This window comes from Hypomesus nipponensis, chromosome 6 (genome assembly GCF_054491055.1).
Source record: "Hypomesus nipponensis isolate SF chromosome 6, ASM5449105v1, whole genome shotgun sequence".
Lineage (NCBI taxonomy): Eukaryota > Metazoa > Chordata > Actinopteri > Osmeriformes > Osmeridae > Hypomesus > Hypomesus nipponensis.
Genome location: NC_140366.1, coordinates 4,897,465 through 4,913,152, shown reverse-complemented (window position 1 = coordinate 4,913,152; position 15,688 = coordinate 4,897,465). Strand labels below are relative to the sequence as shown.

At 40.6% G+C, this 15,688-nt stretch overlaps 11 non-coding genes across 11 annotated transcripts; all 11 read right to left on the bottom strand.

The window, feature by feature from the left end:
- Positions 1-13: 13 nt before the first annotated feature.
- LOC146286497 (small nucleolar RNA U3) lies at positions 14-226 on the bottom strand. Its single transcript, XR_014762269.1, has one exon. It is a non-coding gene; the product is annotated as a small nucleolar RNA U3 (small nucleolar RNA).
- Positions 227-637: 411 nt separating this feature from the next.
- LOC146286496 (small nucleolar RNA U3) lies at positions 638-850 on the bottom strand. The gene has a single exon (XR_014762193.1). It is a non-coding gene; the product is annotated as a small nucleolar RNA U3 (small nucleolar RNA).
- Positions 851-1,261: 411 nt separating this feature from the next.
- Positions 1,262-1,474, bottom strand: LOC146286495 (small nucleolar RNA U3). The gene has a single exon (XR_014762143.1). It is a non-coding gene; the product is annotated as a small nucleolar RNA U3 (small nucleolar RNA).
- Positions 1,475-1,841: 367 nt separating this feature from the next.
- LOC146286494 (small nucleolar RNA U3) lies at positions 1,842-2,054 on the bottom strand. Its single transcript, XR_014762192.1, has one exon. It is a non-coding gene; the product is annotated as a small nucleolar RNA U3 (small nucleolar RNA).
- A 410-nt stretch (positions 2,055-2,464) lies between these two features.
- On the bottom strand, positions 2,465-2,677 carry LOC146286493 (small nucleolar RNA U3). The gene has a single exon (XR_014762191.1). It is a non-coding gene; the product is annotated as a small nucleolar RNA U3 (small nucleolar RNA).
- A 411-nt stretch (positions 2,678-3,088) lies between these two features.
- Positions 3,089-3,301, bottom strand: LOC146286492 (small nucleolar RNA U3). Its single transcript, XR_014762190.1, has one exon. It is a non-coding gene; the product is annotated as a small nucleolar RNA U3 (small nucleolar RNA).
- Positions 3,302-3,712: 411 nt separating this feature from the next.
- Positions 3,713-3,925, bottom strand: LOC146286491 (small nucleolar RNA U3). The gene has a single exon (XR_014762229.1). It is a non-coding gene; the product is annotated as a small nucleolar RNA U3 (small nucleolar RNA).
- A 411-nt stretch (positions 3,926-4,336) lies between these two features.
- Positions 4,337-4,549, bottom strand: LOC146286490 (small nucleolar RNA U3). The gene has a single exon (XR_014762228.1). It is a non-coding gene; the product is annotated as a small nucleolar RNA U3 (small nucleolar RNA).
- Positions 4,550-4,961: 412 nt separating this feature from the next.
- On the bottom strand, positions 4,962-5,174 carry LOC146286489 (small nucleolar RNA U3). Its single transcript, XR_014762227.1, has one exon. It is a non-coding gene; the product is annotated as a small nucleolar RNA U3 (small nucleolar RNA).
- A 411-nt stretch (positions 5,175-5,585) lies between these two features.
- On the bottom strand, positions 5,586-5,798 carry LOC146286488 (small nucleolar RNA U3). The gene has a single exon (XR_014762267.1). It is a non-coding gene; the product is annotated as a small nucleolar RNA U3 (small nucleolar RNA).
- A 1,593-nt stretch (positions 5,799-7,391) lies between these two features.
- On the bottom strand, positions 7,392-7,610 carry LOC146286487 (small nucleolar RNA U3). Its single transcript, XR_014762280.1, has one exon. It is a non-coding gene; the product is annotated as a small nucleolar RNA U3 (small nucleolar RNA).
- Positions 7,611-15,688: the final 8,078 nt, after the last annotated feature.

Sequence of the window (15,688 nt, the reverse complement as noted above, 5' to 3'; positions counted from 1 at the left end):
CAATCAATGTAAATCCACTCAGAACATGATCCTTTCATCCAAGTTCCATTCAAGAACTTGGACCAGTCATCAATGGTGGTAGGACAGTAAACAAAGCCACACCTTTCCACCAGATTCCTGCTCAGAAAGGAATATCTGCATCTTCATCATGGATAGCGAGACCACTCCTTAGAAACACATTTCTCAAAGAACAAACTATAGAAATGATCCCTGAAAGTATAGTCTTGGTTGTTGGACTGGGAACAACCTGGCTTTACATTTCGAGGAGCGCATACCCACCTCTGGTTTCCAAAGCCAACTGAATGGTCGACACCTGTAACAATCGATTATTCTAAAACCGCAACACGTAATAGGTCTCTTGGTCAAAGACATTTCACGCAGAGTTCTGAAATCTTCCACGTGACAAAACGTTGCATAGAGAACCAAATTGTTTCGTTGAATCTGCGGATTCCTTGCATAGAGAGAACCAAATTGTGGAATCAGCTAGACTCGGCACGGATTTAAGCATCGATCGACATCAAGCCCCTCATTGCAATCGCTGCACATCCCAGCAATGTTGCTAATCTCACAGTCCAGCGCATTATGAGACCGATGCAAACGTTACTGCGACTGATTTTTTTTGAACAATCAATGTAAATCCACTCAGAACATGATCCTTTCATCCAAGTTCCATTCAAGAACTTGGACCAGTCATCAATGGTGGTAGGACAGTAAACAAAGCCACACCTTTCCACCAGATTCCTGCTCAGAAAGGAACATCTGCATCTTCATCATGGATAGCGAGACCACTCCTTAGAAACACATTTCTCAAAGAACAAACTATAGAAATGATCCCTGAAAGTATAGTCTTGGTTGTTGGACTAGGAACAACCTGGCTTTACATTTCGAGGAGCGCATACCCACCTCTGGGTTCCAAAGCCAACTGAATGGTCGACACCTGTAACAATCGATTATGCTAAAACCGCAACACGTAATAGGTCTCTTGGTCAAAGACATTTCACGCAGAGTTCTGAAATCTTCCACGTGACAAAACATTGCATAGAGAACCAAATTGTTTCTTTGAATCTGCGGATTCCTTGCATAGAGAGAACCAAATTGTGGAATCAGCTAGACTCGGCACGGATTTAAGCATCGATCGACATCAAGCCCCTTTTTGCAATCGCTGCACATCCCAGCAATGTTGCTAATCTCACAGTCCAGCGCATTATGAGACCGATGCAAACGTTACTGCGACTGATTTTTTTTGAACAATCAATGTAAATCCACTCAGAACATGATCCTTTCATCCAAGTTCCATTCAAGAACTTGGACCAGTCATCAATGGTGGTAGGACAGTGAACAAAGCCACACCTTTCCACCAGATTCCTGCTCAGAAAGGAACATCTGCATCTTCATCATGGATAGCGAGACCACTCCTTAGAAACACATTTCTCAAAGAACAAACTATAGAAATGATCCCTGAAAGTATAGTCTTGGTTGTTGGACTGGGAACAACCTGGCTTTACATTTCGAGGAGCGCATACCCACCTCTGGGTTCCAAAGCCAACTGAATGGTCGACACCTGTAACAATCGATTATGCTAAAACCGCAACACGTAATAGGTCTCTTGGTCAAAGACATTTCACGCAGAGTTCTGAAATCTTCCACGTGACAAAACATTGCATAGAGAACCAAATTGTGGAATCAGCTAGACTCGGCACGGATTTAAGCATCGATCGACATCAAGCCCCTTATTGCAATCGCTGCACATCCCAGCAATGTTGCTAATCTCACAGTCCAGCGCATTATGAGACCGATGCAAACGTTACTGCGACTGATTTTTTTTGAACAATCAATGTAAATCCACTCAGAACATGATCCTTTCATCCAAGTTCCATTCAAGAACTTGGACCAGTCATCAATGGTGGTAGGACAGTAAACAAAGCCACACCTTTCCACCAGATTCCTGCTCAGAAAGGAACATCTGCATCTTCATCATGGATAGCGAGACCACTCCTTAGAAACACATTTCTCAAAGAACAAACTATAGAAATGATCCCTGAAAGTATAGTCTTGGTTGTTGGACTGGGAACAACCTGGCTTTATATTTCGAGGAGCGCATACCCACCTCTGGGTTCCAAAGCCAACTGAATGGTCGACACCTGTAACAATCGATTATGCTAAAACCGCAACACGTAATAGGTCTCTTGGTCAAAGACATTTCACGCAGAGTTCTGAAATCTTCCATGTGACAAAACGTTGCATAGAGAACTAAATTGTTTCTTTGAATCTGCGGATTCCTTGCATAGAGAGAACCAAATTGTGGAATCAGCTAGACTCGGCACGGATTTAAGCATCGATCGACATCAAGCCCCTTATTGCAATCGCTGCACATCCCAGCAATGTTGCTAATCTCACAGTCCAGCGCATTATGAGACCGATGCAAACGTTACTGCGACTGATTTTTTTGAACAATCAATGTAAATCCACTCAGAACATGATCCTTTCATCCAAGTTCCATTCAAGAACTTGGACCAGTCATCAATGGTGGTAGGACAGTAAACAAAGCCACACCTTTCCACCAGATTCCTGCTCAGAAAGGAACATCTGCATCTTCATCATGGATAGCGAGACCACTCCTTAGAAACACATTTCTCAAAGAACAAACTATAGAAATGATCCCTGAAAGTATAGTCTTAGTTGTTGGACTGGGAACAACCTGGCTTTATATTTCGAGGAGCGCATACCCACCTCTGGGTTCCAAAGCCAACTGAATGGTCGACACCTGTAACAATCGATTATGCTAAAACCGCAACACGTAATAGGTCTCTTGGTCAAAGACATTTCACGCAGAGTTCTGAAATCTTCCACGTGACAAAACGTTGCATAGAGAACCAAATTGTTTCGTTGAATCTGCGGATTCCTTGCATAGAGAGAACCAAATTGTGGAATCAGCTAGACTCGGCACGGATTTAAGCATCGATCAACATCAAGCCCCTTATTGCAATCGCTGCACATCCCAGCAATGTTGCTAATCTCACAGTCCAGCGCATTATGAGACCGATGCAAACGTTACTGCGACTGATTTTTTTTGAACAATCAATGTAAATCCACTCAGAACATGATCCTTTCATCCAAGTTCCATTCAAGAACTTGGACCAGTCATCAATGGTGGTAGGACAGTAAACAAAGCCACACCTTTCCACCAGATTCCTGCTCAGAAAGGAACATCTGCATCTTCATCATGGATAGCGAGACCACTCCTTAGAAACACATTTCTCAAAGAACAAACTATAGAAATGATCCCTGAAAGTATAGTCTTGGTTGTTGGACTAGGAACAACCTGGCTTTACATTTCGAGGAGCGCATACCCACCTCTGGGTTCCAAAGCCAACTGAATGGTCGACACCTGTAACAATCGATTATGCTAAAACCGCAACACGTAATAGGTCTCTTGGTCAAAGACATTTCACGCAGAGTTCTGAAATCTTCCGCGTGACAAAACGTTGAATAGAGAACCAAATTGTTTCTTTGAATCTGCGGATTCCTTGCATAGAGAGAACCAAATTGTGGAATCAGCTAGACTCGGCACGGATTTAAGTATAGATCGACTTCAAGCCCCTTATTGCAATCGCTGCACATCCCAGCAATGTTGCTAATCTCACAGTCCAGCGCATTATGAGACCGATGCAATTGTTACTGCGACTGATTTTTTTTGAACAATCAATGTAAATCCACTCAGAACATGATCCTTTCATCCAAGTTCCATTCAAGAACTTGGACCAGTCATCAATGGTGGTAGGACAGTAAACAAAGCCACACCTTTCCACCAGATTCCTGCTCAGAAAGGAACATCTGCATCTTCATCATGGATAGCAAGACCACTCCTTAGAAACACATTTCTCAAAGAACAAACTATAGAAATGATCCCTGAAAGTATAGTCTTGGTTGTTGGACTGGGAACAACCTGGCTTTATATTTCGAGGAGCGCATACCCACCTCTGGGTTCCAAAGCCAACTGAATGGTCGACACCTGTAACAATCGATTATGCTAAAACCGCAACACGTAATAGGTCTCTTGGTCAAAGACATTTCACGCAGAGTTCTGAAATCTTCCACGTGACAAAACGTTGCATAGAGAACCAAATTGTTTCTTTGAATCTGCGGATTCCTTGCATAGAGAGAACCAAATTGTGGAATCAGCTAGACTCGGCACGGATTTAAGCATCGATCGACATCAAGCCCCTTATTGCAATCGCTGCACATCCCAGCAATGTTGCTAATCTCACAGTCCAGCGCATTATGAGACCGATGCAAACGTTACTGCGACTGATTCTTTTTGAACAATCAATGTAAATCCACTCAGAACATGATCCTTTCATCCAAGTTCCATTCAAGAACTTGGACCAGTCATCAATGGTGGTAGGACAGTGAACAAAGCCACATCTTTCCACCAGATTTCTGCTCAGAAAGGAACATCTGCATCTTCATCATGGATAGCGAGACCACTCCTTAGAAACACATTTCTCAAAGAACAAACTATAGAAATGATCCCTGAAAGTATAGTCTTGGTTGTTGGACTGGGAACAACCTGGCTTTACATTTCGAGGAGCGCATACCCACCTCTGGGTTCCAAAGCCAACTGAATGGTCGACACCTGTAACAATCGATTATGCTAAAACCGCAACACGTAATAGGTCTCTTGGTCAAAGACATTTCACGCAGAGTTCTGAAATCTTCCACGTGACAAAACGTTGCATAGAGAACCAAATTGTTTCTTTGAATCTGCAGATTCCTTGCATAGAGAGAACCAAATTGTGGAATCAGCTAGACTCGGCACGGATTTAAGCATCGATCGACATCAAGCCCCTTATTGCAATCGCTGCACATCCCAGCAATGTTGCTAATCTCACAGTCCAGCGCATTATGAGACCAATGCAAACGTTACTGCGACTATTTTTTTTTTGAACAATCAATGTAAATCCACTCAGAACATGATCCTTTCATCCAAGTTACATTCAAGAACTTGGACCAGTCATCAATGGTGTTAGGACAGTGAACAAAGCCACTCCTTTCCACCAGATTCCTGCTCAGAAAGGAACATCTGCATCTTCATCATGGATAGCGAGACCACTCCTTAGAAACACATTTCTCAAAGAACAAACTATAGAAATGATCCCTGAAAGTATAGTCTTGGTTGTTGGACTGGGAACAACCTGGCTTTATATTTCGAGGAGCGCATACCCACCTCTGGGTTCCAAAGCCAACTGAATGGTCGACACCTGTAACAATCGATTATGCTAAAACCGCAACACGTAATAGGTCTCTTGGTCAAAGACATTTCACGCAGAGTTCTGAAATCTTCCACGTGACAAAACGTTGCATAGAGAACCAAATTGTTTCTTTGAATCTGCGGATTCCTTGCATAGAGAGAACCAAATTGTGGAATCAGCTAGACTCGGCACGGATTTAAGCATCGATCGACATCAAGCCCCTCATTGCAATCGCTGCACATCCCAGCAATGTTGCTAATCTCACAGTCCAGCGCATTATGAGACCGATGCAAACGTTACTGCGACTGATTTTTTTTGAACAATCAATGTAAATCCACTCAGAACATGATCATTTCATCCAAGTTCCATTCAAGAACTTGGACCAGTCATCAATGGTGGTAGGACAGTGAACAAAGCCACACCTTTCCACCAGATTCCTGCTCAGAAAGGAACATCTGCATCTTCATCATGGATAGCGAGACCACTCCTTAGAAACACATTTCTCAAAGAACAAACTATAGAAATGATCCCTGAAAGTATAGTTTCAGTTGTTGGACTGGGAACAACCTGGCTTTATATTTCAAGGGGCGCATACCCACCTCTGGGTTCCAAAGCCAATTAAATGGTCGACACCTGGAACAATCGATTATGCTAAAACCGCGACACGTAATCTGTGATGAAGAAAGTGTTTTGTCCGTCTCTTCATAAACGGAGTGACTCAGTTGAGTTTTGGATTTTATTAAGTATTTATCAATCTGCAGATTGGGAGAGAAAACCAGACCTCTGACAATAAATGACAACACAACATCAGGCTTAGGTCTCAAACAAGTCTCTCTCCCCTCTGAAGGCCGGAGGACCATCTTTTATAGGGCACAAGAATGTAAACATAGATAGTGACAGTCAGGCAGTAGTGACGTTACAACAGTCTCAGAGAAAGAGATTCACAGCTCCCAACACATGACCACTCAAACTACAGAGTTCATAGTTGGAGTGTGTCACGGCCACACATGCCTTGCTGAGGATGGTGCCGTCCCCCACCACCTCCAGGAAGCTCCCCACTGCGTAAAAAGCGCAGCGCGGCCCGGAGCTGTACCTCCGGGCTTAGGGCAAAATTGCAGCGGGTTGCCCTCCGGATGTGTGGTGACACTAGCGTGAAGAGGCGTTGGATCTCCATACGGGGAAGCCGGTACTTGGACTGGACAGCCCGGTTGTACAGCACATTCAGTGGGGAGGAGTGCTGACGCACATAGGCATTTATATAAACTATCTGGCTTTGCGCACGGCGACGCTGTTGATTAGCAGTGAGAATATGCTATATTGCAGCCATGGTGTCTCACTCGTATGGACTTCAGCAACGCCTTTATATAGACTGGCAGGTGGAGCCTCTCTTGATGAGGTTCCAGCCGAGTTCAATTACACCTGTCAGTTTCCCTGATATCTGTGAAATACCACAGGGTTGTTGATGTTTTTATATCTAATGTAAACTCATGCAGATGCCGAATGTTTGTGAAAACGTAATGAGTGATAGTAATGATGATTCATTTTATTTATGTAGCTACAGGAACACATGGGCAATTATTTATTTTTATATCGTTGTTTTCTTCTTATGCTATTATTTTTCTTTTGTAAGTGTTCTGCAGCTGTGGGCGCACATTTATCATCACACATGGTTTTAGTATTCCTTTGTGTCAGACATAACTTTCCCTGACGTGGCTGCAGTGAGCGTTTGGTCGCTAAGAAGGCTGTTAAGAGTGGGTCAGGCTGATCTTACATTTCCTTCTTAGTGAAAGATCTTCTTAAGCTAAGAACTCTGGGAAACACGTCCTTCTGTCACAGCGCTCTTATGAGCGCTCCTAAGAAGCTCTTAGCGCTTAAGAGCTTCTTAACGAATCTGGGAAACGCGGCCATCTGCGGTTCTCAGTTAGCTTGCTAATGTTAACGGGCTAAAGGGACAATTGATTAACTTAGCTTCAACCCCTCAAAGAACGGGCCCCAGCTAAACTTGGCACAGATCCAAATATTGATCAACATCAAGGCCATTATTGTAATCGCTTCACATCCTAACAGTGTTGCAAATCGCACAGTCAGAAAAAAGCAAACATTACTGTGACTGATTTTAGTTTGAACAATCAATGTAAATCCAATCAGAACATGATACTTTCATCCAAGTTCCATTCAAGAACTTGAACCAGTCATCAATGGTGGTAGGACAGTGAACAAAGCACCACCTTTCCACCAGATTCCTGCTCAGAAGGGTACATCTGGATCTGCATCTTCATCATGGAAAGCGAGACCATTCCTTAGAAACACATTTCTTAAAGAACAAACTATAGAAATGATCCCAGAAAGTATAATCTTGCTTGTTGGACTGTGAACAACCTGGCTTTATATTTCGAGGAGGGTTCCAAAGCCATCTGAATGGTCGGCACCTGTAACAATCAATTATGCTTAAACCGCGACACGTGGAATCTGTCTCTTGGTCAAAGACATTTCACGCAGAGTTCTGAATTCTTCCACATGACAAAACGTTGCATAGAGAACCAAATTGTGGAATCAGCTATACTTGGCAAGGATCTAAGTATCAATCAACATCAAGGCCGCAATCGCTCAACATCCCAGCAGTGTTGGAAATTGCACAGTCCAGCGCATCATGAGACAGATGCAAACATTACTGTGACTGATTTTAGTTTGAACAATAAATGTAAATCTTCTCAGAACATAGTTCTGAATTCGTCTACATGACAAAACGTTGCATAAACGTTCTTGAGCTTTGCACCGAATGATGTATTTATCTACACCGAGGCAGTTAATACAATCTACAGCATAAGCATCTCGGTATCATTGGAAACTACATATTACAGTGCATCGTCAGATTAGGCATAAATCAGGTTAAGTCAGTATATACATTCCTTTCACCCCAGTTGAATTACGTAAAGAGCTTTGATCAGTTGTCAGTATTGGACAATGAACAAGTGACACCTTTAATTTCATTTGATTCTTTTTCAGAAGGGATTTGTAAGGCTGGGTGTCAAACCTGCCCCCACCTCTCATATGCTAAAGTCTGGAGTTCCTGGACGGTCTCAACTTGATGGCTCTCACTTCCTATTCAAGATTTGGTCTGACTGGTAGGTCTTGTGTATAAAGGGAATTGTGTGTTCTGTGGATTCTTCATCTCCTGAGACATTCTCCTCAGTTTTCCCTTTTCCTACTGTCTTACTCCTTGCTCACCTCTTGCTTTCTATCTCTGGTTTACAATGATCATGGTAGTGTAGGTAAGATTTAAAGCTTTCATTTTTGTAACATGTTTGCCTTGTAATTGATTTCATTCATTTGCAATGTTATTAAATGCATATTTCATTTTAACCTTATTTTGACCATTCTTTCTCTGATTTAACCCATAGAGTCAAATAATTGGAAAGTTTGTATTGGCATTATTTGGTTCATGGTAATACACTGTTCAGTTTCCCTTCTTCCTTTAAACCATAGGGGAATAAGTTTAGGTTGTTTGGCCAATATTTAACCCCCTACAGAATATTTGGATATTTACCATGGATGGCGAGACCACACTTTATAATGAAATTTTTTTTTATATTATAGGTCATTATAATTATAAATACTAGTGCACAGTAATGCACGTGAGGCACTTGATGATTAATATGTTAGTGAAACACACAAATATAGTGCTATCAAACAATTATAATATTTAGTCACGATAAATCGCATTAATGTCATAGTTAACTCGCAATTAATCCCAATTAATCGCACATTTTTATCTATTCTAAATGTCCCTTGATATTTTTGGTCCCATTATTTTTTCAAATTGTTATGCTCTTATCAACATGGAAAAGTGGTTCGGATTGCTTCATGCAAATATTTTTTTTAATTGAAAACAACATTGCAATCGCCTGGCTTTGACGAGGGGGCGGAGAATTTGCATCAGCTGTGTGCTTGGCCATCAAGTTGTATTTCAGACTGGACGTGCTGCGATGATAGCTCAGTTTACAAGGACAAAACACACAGATCACTTTGGTCTTGTCAATAGAACCATTTGGCAACTTTTTAAAAGTAAACCATTCAAAATCTTATTGGCATCAATTTCGGCGTCTCGCGCTCGCCATCCACTCAAAACGTAATGTTAGCCTACTACCAGAGAATGTCTAATATCCGTAAACGGGCTCTGCTACTACTCTTTAGCCGGCTCGCAAGCCAAACAAGTGTGTGTGGCATGCCTGTTGTTTTGTTTCTGGTCTTGCTAGATCCGGTGTGGTGTTGTAGTTTTTCTAGGTAGTTGTTGCAACAGCATGTGAAAAAAACTACAAAGTTTGCTTGGCCAAAAAGAGCGTTAATCGCGCGATAAATTGACGCCGTTAATTTGGGTTTGCGTTAACGCCGTTAATAACGTGTTAAACTGACAGCAATAATATATATATACACTACATAGATAGTGCAGTGTTTGTGATGCAGCTTGTGATTACTGTTTTTGTCAGTGGTTTTGGTACCCATATTTCTCAGATCACAATAGAAATTCACTGTTATCACTGAAGTACAACTTTGTTCAACATTATTTATATAGCACATTTACAAACAGCCACACGGCTGGCCAAAGTGCTTCACAATGCGTTTGACATTACACATACACTTAAAAATACACACATACACAGTAAAATACCAGTTTAAAAGAAAGTGATATAAATATAAACCATAAAATATAAACAAACATAAACCCCAGAGCAATCATGAAAAGGCTAGAGAACATAGGTGGGTCTTTAGCCTGGACTTAAAACTAAAAATACTAAAGTACTTGTTCAACCTCCACATCATCTATTCAGCCAATGCTGTGGTAGCATACATTACTGTAATGCAGATGACTATGTAGCCTTCATTTGTTTGCGGTTTCCTACATTATCAATTAGTTATGTTGATAAAAATGTATTACATTGTTTCTTTGTTAAATTGTGTTACCACCACAAACATATTTACATTTAGTTAATCATAGAAGCAATTTCATGGACAATGGTTGAGCTAGTTGTCAAGTTTAGAGTCTAATAAGATTACATAATCCTTTATTTGTCCCGCAGTGGGGAAATTGCAGTTTACAACAGCAGCAGGGTACAGAACAGAACTCAGAGTAAAATTTAAATATAGAAAATAAAAGACTGATAATATACGAGATACAGGATACAGGGAGTCCTATAAAATATGAAGATAAGGATCTAAGGGTATAAAATAATATAATAATAATTAAAGTAAGTGAGAGTTAAATGTCAGTAAGTGTGGTGGCTGCCGCTATGAATAAGTAATGAGTGACATACAGCCAAGTTATATAAGAAAAAAGCACATAAGAAAAAAAATATTACACGTAAGCATTAATCAACTCTAAAATACAATTCCAGTTAAAAGACAATTAACAAAGACAGTCAAAAACATACAAAATCCCACAAGAGGGTACAGGACAAAAACCGCAGAGGCGGTGCACATTACAATTGTCCCACTAGGGGGTTTACAAGTGGGAGTCCGAGTTTGACGGGCGTCCATCCAAGTTTTCGCCCCGATGGCTCCGTCTCCCTCGACGTCCTCGCCAGTGGATTCGAGCGACTGGCCCACTGCCCTCAATCGCGATGGCCCCTGGGAAGGCTCCATCCCTGTGCCACTGCTCCCAGGCTGCCCTTCGGCGAGGTTTCCCATCCTCTTGCGAGGATTCCGAAATCTGGTCTTCCGTCCTGTCGACCGTCCATCCTTCTAGCAGCCTGGCCTGCTTCTCGGGTAACCAGCAACGTTGGAGGCCAAGGTACCCAACGCTCTGAAAAGGGGACAAGTCCCCGCCTGGCGTCGGGGCCGAAACCCCCAGGCAGGCGACCGCTCCGACCCGCTGTGGAAGAAATTTAGATTTCCTGTGTGCTTACATTATTCACTAATCAAGAGAACTAGTCATTGGATACTAGTTAGTATGTTCTCATGTAAGCTTGCTATTAATAAGAGTAGATTGTGTTTATGTTTCAGGGTTAATAGATGTTTGAGATCAGGAGAAAGTACTGGCTAAATGGTCCTTGTCATGACTACATGGAGAGCTCCAACTATGAACTCTGTAGTTTGAGTAGTCATGTGTTGGGAGCTGTGAATCTTTTTCTCTGAGACTGTTGTAACGTCATTACTACCTGACTGTCACTATCTATGTTTACATTCTTGTGCCTTATAAAAGATGGTCCTCCGGCCTTCAGAGCAGAGAGAGACTTGATTGAGACCTAAGCCTGGTATTGTGTTGTCATTTATTGTCAGAGGTCTGGTTTTCTCTCCCAATCTGCAGATTGATAAATACTTGTTAAAATCCAGAATTCAACTGAACTTAGTCACTCCATTTATGAAGAGACGGACAAAACACTTTCTTCATCACCGCCCCCGTCACCGGATCCCAATACCGGCGATCCGGTATGACGGGGGGAGGGTCAATACCTGTCCAATCAAGGACAGGTACTCACTTGGTCTTAGCCAAAAGGCAGAGAAGCAATTGCACGTAATGTTATTGTATGTAATTGCATAATAAATAAATATTGCACATGGAAGTCGTTGTGGACAAGGTTGAACAGCAGTGTCAGCAGTGTTAGTTGAACAATCTGACGGCTGCAGGAAGGAAGGATCTGTGGAACCTCTCCTTCACACACTGAGGGTGAATCAGCCTATCGCTGAAGCTATCCCTGAAGCTTATTTACCATACAGCGCTTGCATGTACAGTTCTGCTGCCCAAGGAGGCCTTTGAAAACAACTGATTCAATGTTATGGCAGCAGTCAGCATTATTCAGCCATATCATAGGGAGTCAGATGGCTGAGCGGTGAGGGAGTCGGGCAAGTAATCAGAAGGTTGCCGGATCAATTCCCCGCCATGCCAAATGACGTTGTGTCCTTGGGCAAGGCACTTCACCCTACTTGCCTCGGGGGGAATGTCCCTGTACTTACTGTAAGTCGCTCTGGATAAGAGCGTCTGCTAAATGACTAAATGTAAATATCAGTTGTTAAAAGCAAATTGGCTTCAAAATAACTAAACAGAATGTACCTTTTTTCCTTAAACTCTGCTGCATAACAGTTTTTTACAATCGCCATGACAATTTTTTCAATACTTTTAACAAGTTTCCTAAACTCTTAATGCACCAACACCTATGACACACAATTGGCAAAATGGTTAATATCATGCTCAAAATCACACATCGTAAACTAAACTCCAACATTCATTTTCATAACACAAAAATACACTAAACAATACATCACACAGTAAAAAAACTGTGTAAAAAACAGGAACAATCTGGCAGTTAGGATGCCAGATTACACCCATTAAATTACGGTAAAAAAATGTTTTTTCATTAACATCAATAACCCGTAAAATAATTGTAATTTTCCAGTACCAAATGTACGAGATATATCTGTAATATCACATTACAGGCTATTCTTTGCCGGTAAATATGACTTTTATTAATATATCTCTGTAAAAAAATAGCATTTTCAATGAATAAAAGTATTGAATTAAGCCTAATTAAGTTATACTGATTTACCATGTTCATTCAAAGCAACTCGTGTGCCCGTCATACCGCATTAAGATGTTGCAAACAGTGTATCCAAACACTATGGAAATTTCTGGCTCTTCAGATTATACCTGTAGCGCCGGTCAGCTGCTCAATGGTTGGACATTACCTGCGCTTCAAATTACACCTTTGACACCGGTTAGCTATACGAATAGGGAAGGACTATTTCTCATTGCTCGTACATTGAACAGACAGGTTAGATCGGGATCTAACTGGACAACATTCACACTCAGGGTGAACACTAAATGTATCGAAACTAAAGGCCATCACGTTACACATATCAAAACAAAACTAACACAACAACAAAACTCCAAACAATGCTTATCTAACTAAGTTTAAACCTTCAACTCTGTAGTTTTCAATTTGCCGTGGGGCATTCTGGGAAACAGGAGCGTTGCCGCTACACAACTATATGATCAACTTTCCTTTGTCCTATTCTGGCATCTTTACATTTATTCATTTAGCAGACACTTTTATCAAAAGCGACTTCCAAGAGAGAGCTTTACTATAAGTGCATTGGTCAATGATCATAAACTACGAGATAGCCCCAAAAAGGCATTTGCAGGCTTTTGTAGTCTTTGATATCGACTGGTGCATACTGGGATTGCATGACGTCAACGACCCAAGCTCAGTTCACAATTCAAGGTTCCCAAGTCTAAACCAAAAATTACGTAATTACAGTTTTTTTCAATCACTAAGAAGCGCTTACCCATACTTCGGATACTTTTTCTAAACTCTTAACACAGACTGACACCTACAAAACACAATTGGCCAAATGGATAATTTCATTCTCAAAAACAAATTTTGTTAAATATACACTAACTCTCCATTTCAAGACAGAACACATGTTTCTCTGCACACACTAAATTGACCAAAACACTGGAAATCTGACTCAAAATGAAATTATTCTGTCAAAGAATGACACTAGTTTTCACTTCACAAGGTACATGCAGTCAAATAAAAGTACACCAGGTTTCGAAATACTGGCTAATGTTGACATTATAAAAACTGCATAGACTTGTGTTTCAAGTATTTGCATGTAAAACATGCAATCCACCTTTTACACTAAATTTCTTGGTTGGGAACTGTATGTCCACATGTACAATAATGTTCACATTCAAACACATTTCAGTAAAAAGGAAATCAGTTTTTTTTCTTACTGTTTACTTAAGGAAGTACAGTAGAAACACATTATACTGTAATAGAACAGAAAAAGTTTTACAGCAATGCTTACAGTGAACAAAATGTTGGTTTGTTGAAAGATGTGTACAATGGAGGCAACCGTTGACCACCTCAACTTGGGTTGCACTCTTTCACCAGCCTCTTTTAGTGAAAGACCTTGGTTGATTACATGGTCAACGATAGTGGCACGAAGTTCATCACTGACTACTGTTCTTGCAGCCCTTGGAATGCCACCACCACGTATTCTTACACCTCTACCTTGCTCTCTCCTTGGGCCTGCTCTTATCCCCAGCCCTGCTCCTCTCACTGCACCTGCACCTCCTTCTGCATCTTTCACTGCTTCTGCACCTTTCCCTCCATCTCTCACTGGGCCTGCTCGAATCTCCCTGGGCCCCTTGCTCTTCCTCGTCCAAACATTACAGTGTTTGTATTTTTCTGTTTCTGTTTCCAAAAACATCACTCCTTAAAGTCCTTCTTTTATAGTAATTGAAGGAAATAACCCCTGCCACTGAGTCTAAGCTAGGCTGGAATCAGCTGTGGTCGGCCCACTTTACCCAACATCGATCAGCTGTGTGTCCATTTTTCAATTGTCTTAAAAAAAAAAATATATATATGTTCAGCTGAGATATGTTGTTTTTGAACTAATATCATTGCAGAAGCAGATGTTTTTATACTGTATCTACGGTTTGGATAATTGTTTTTGCTATTGTGGGATGTTGTGTGTTATCATTCGTAAATACTACACAAACAATCCATCATTTTATTGGGAGGTATAGCTTGTCTGTTAAGAAAATGTAAGCATTGTGGAAATGTGTTCACTGACTTCATATTGTGTGAAAAAGACATGAAATATGTGAATTGTATGGCCAAAAAATACTGATGCTGTGCCAATTGTGTTTATAGTTTTGAAAATGTGACAACTGTTTGGACAAATGCTTGTTAGCGACTGAAAAAAACTGTTATAAAAAGTTATTTGTCTGTGGGATGAAAGTAAATATTTTCAAAATAACTGTTGATAGCTAATTTTGATGAAGTGAAGTTATGTGTTTTGACAGAACATTTTCGTGAAAATGCTATTAATATTTGTTAAAAAATATATATATTTTAGTGTTTTTTTATGTAACAACATTTGGCTGTAATTCTTATGTAAAATTATAATTGTACAGTTTTCCATTGTCTTTCTATCTGTAATTCCTGTAATTCAGAAATACAGAAAAAACATGTATAATTTACTGTAAAAGTGAGGTAATTTTACAGTGTAGGGTAATACTTTAAATGGCAGCTATATTGCATATTTCTTGCGGTGATGTCCTGTGTTGTGTTATGACAAATCGTGTTTTAGTTTAGTTTACATTGTGTGATTTTGAGCATGAAATTAACTGTTTTGCCAATTGTGTGTTGTAGGTGTATTGACGTGTTAAGAGTATAGGAAACTTGTTAAAGTATTGAAAAAATTGTCATAGCGATTGTATTTTTTTAATTTCTACCTTATTGTGTGGATGTTTGACAAATACCTGGGGAGGCACCTGGGGTTTAAGCAAAACACGAAATAATCTATGCAAGGGGAAATTATTTGTTTGATACTTTTTGTAGAAATGCATTTTGTTACTGTGCTGTATTTGTGTCCCTACTCTATAAAGTTAGTTACTTTTAGAGGGGGTCACATATTTACATATTTTTTCT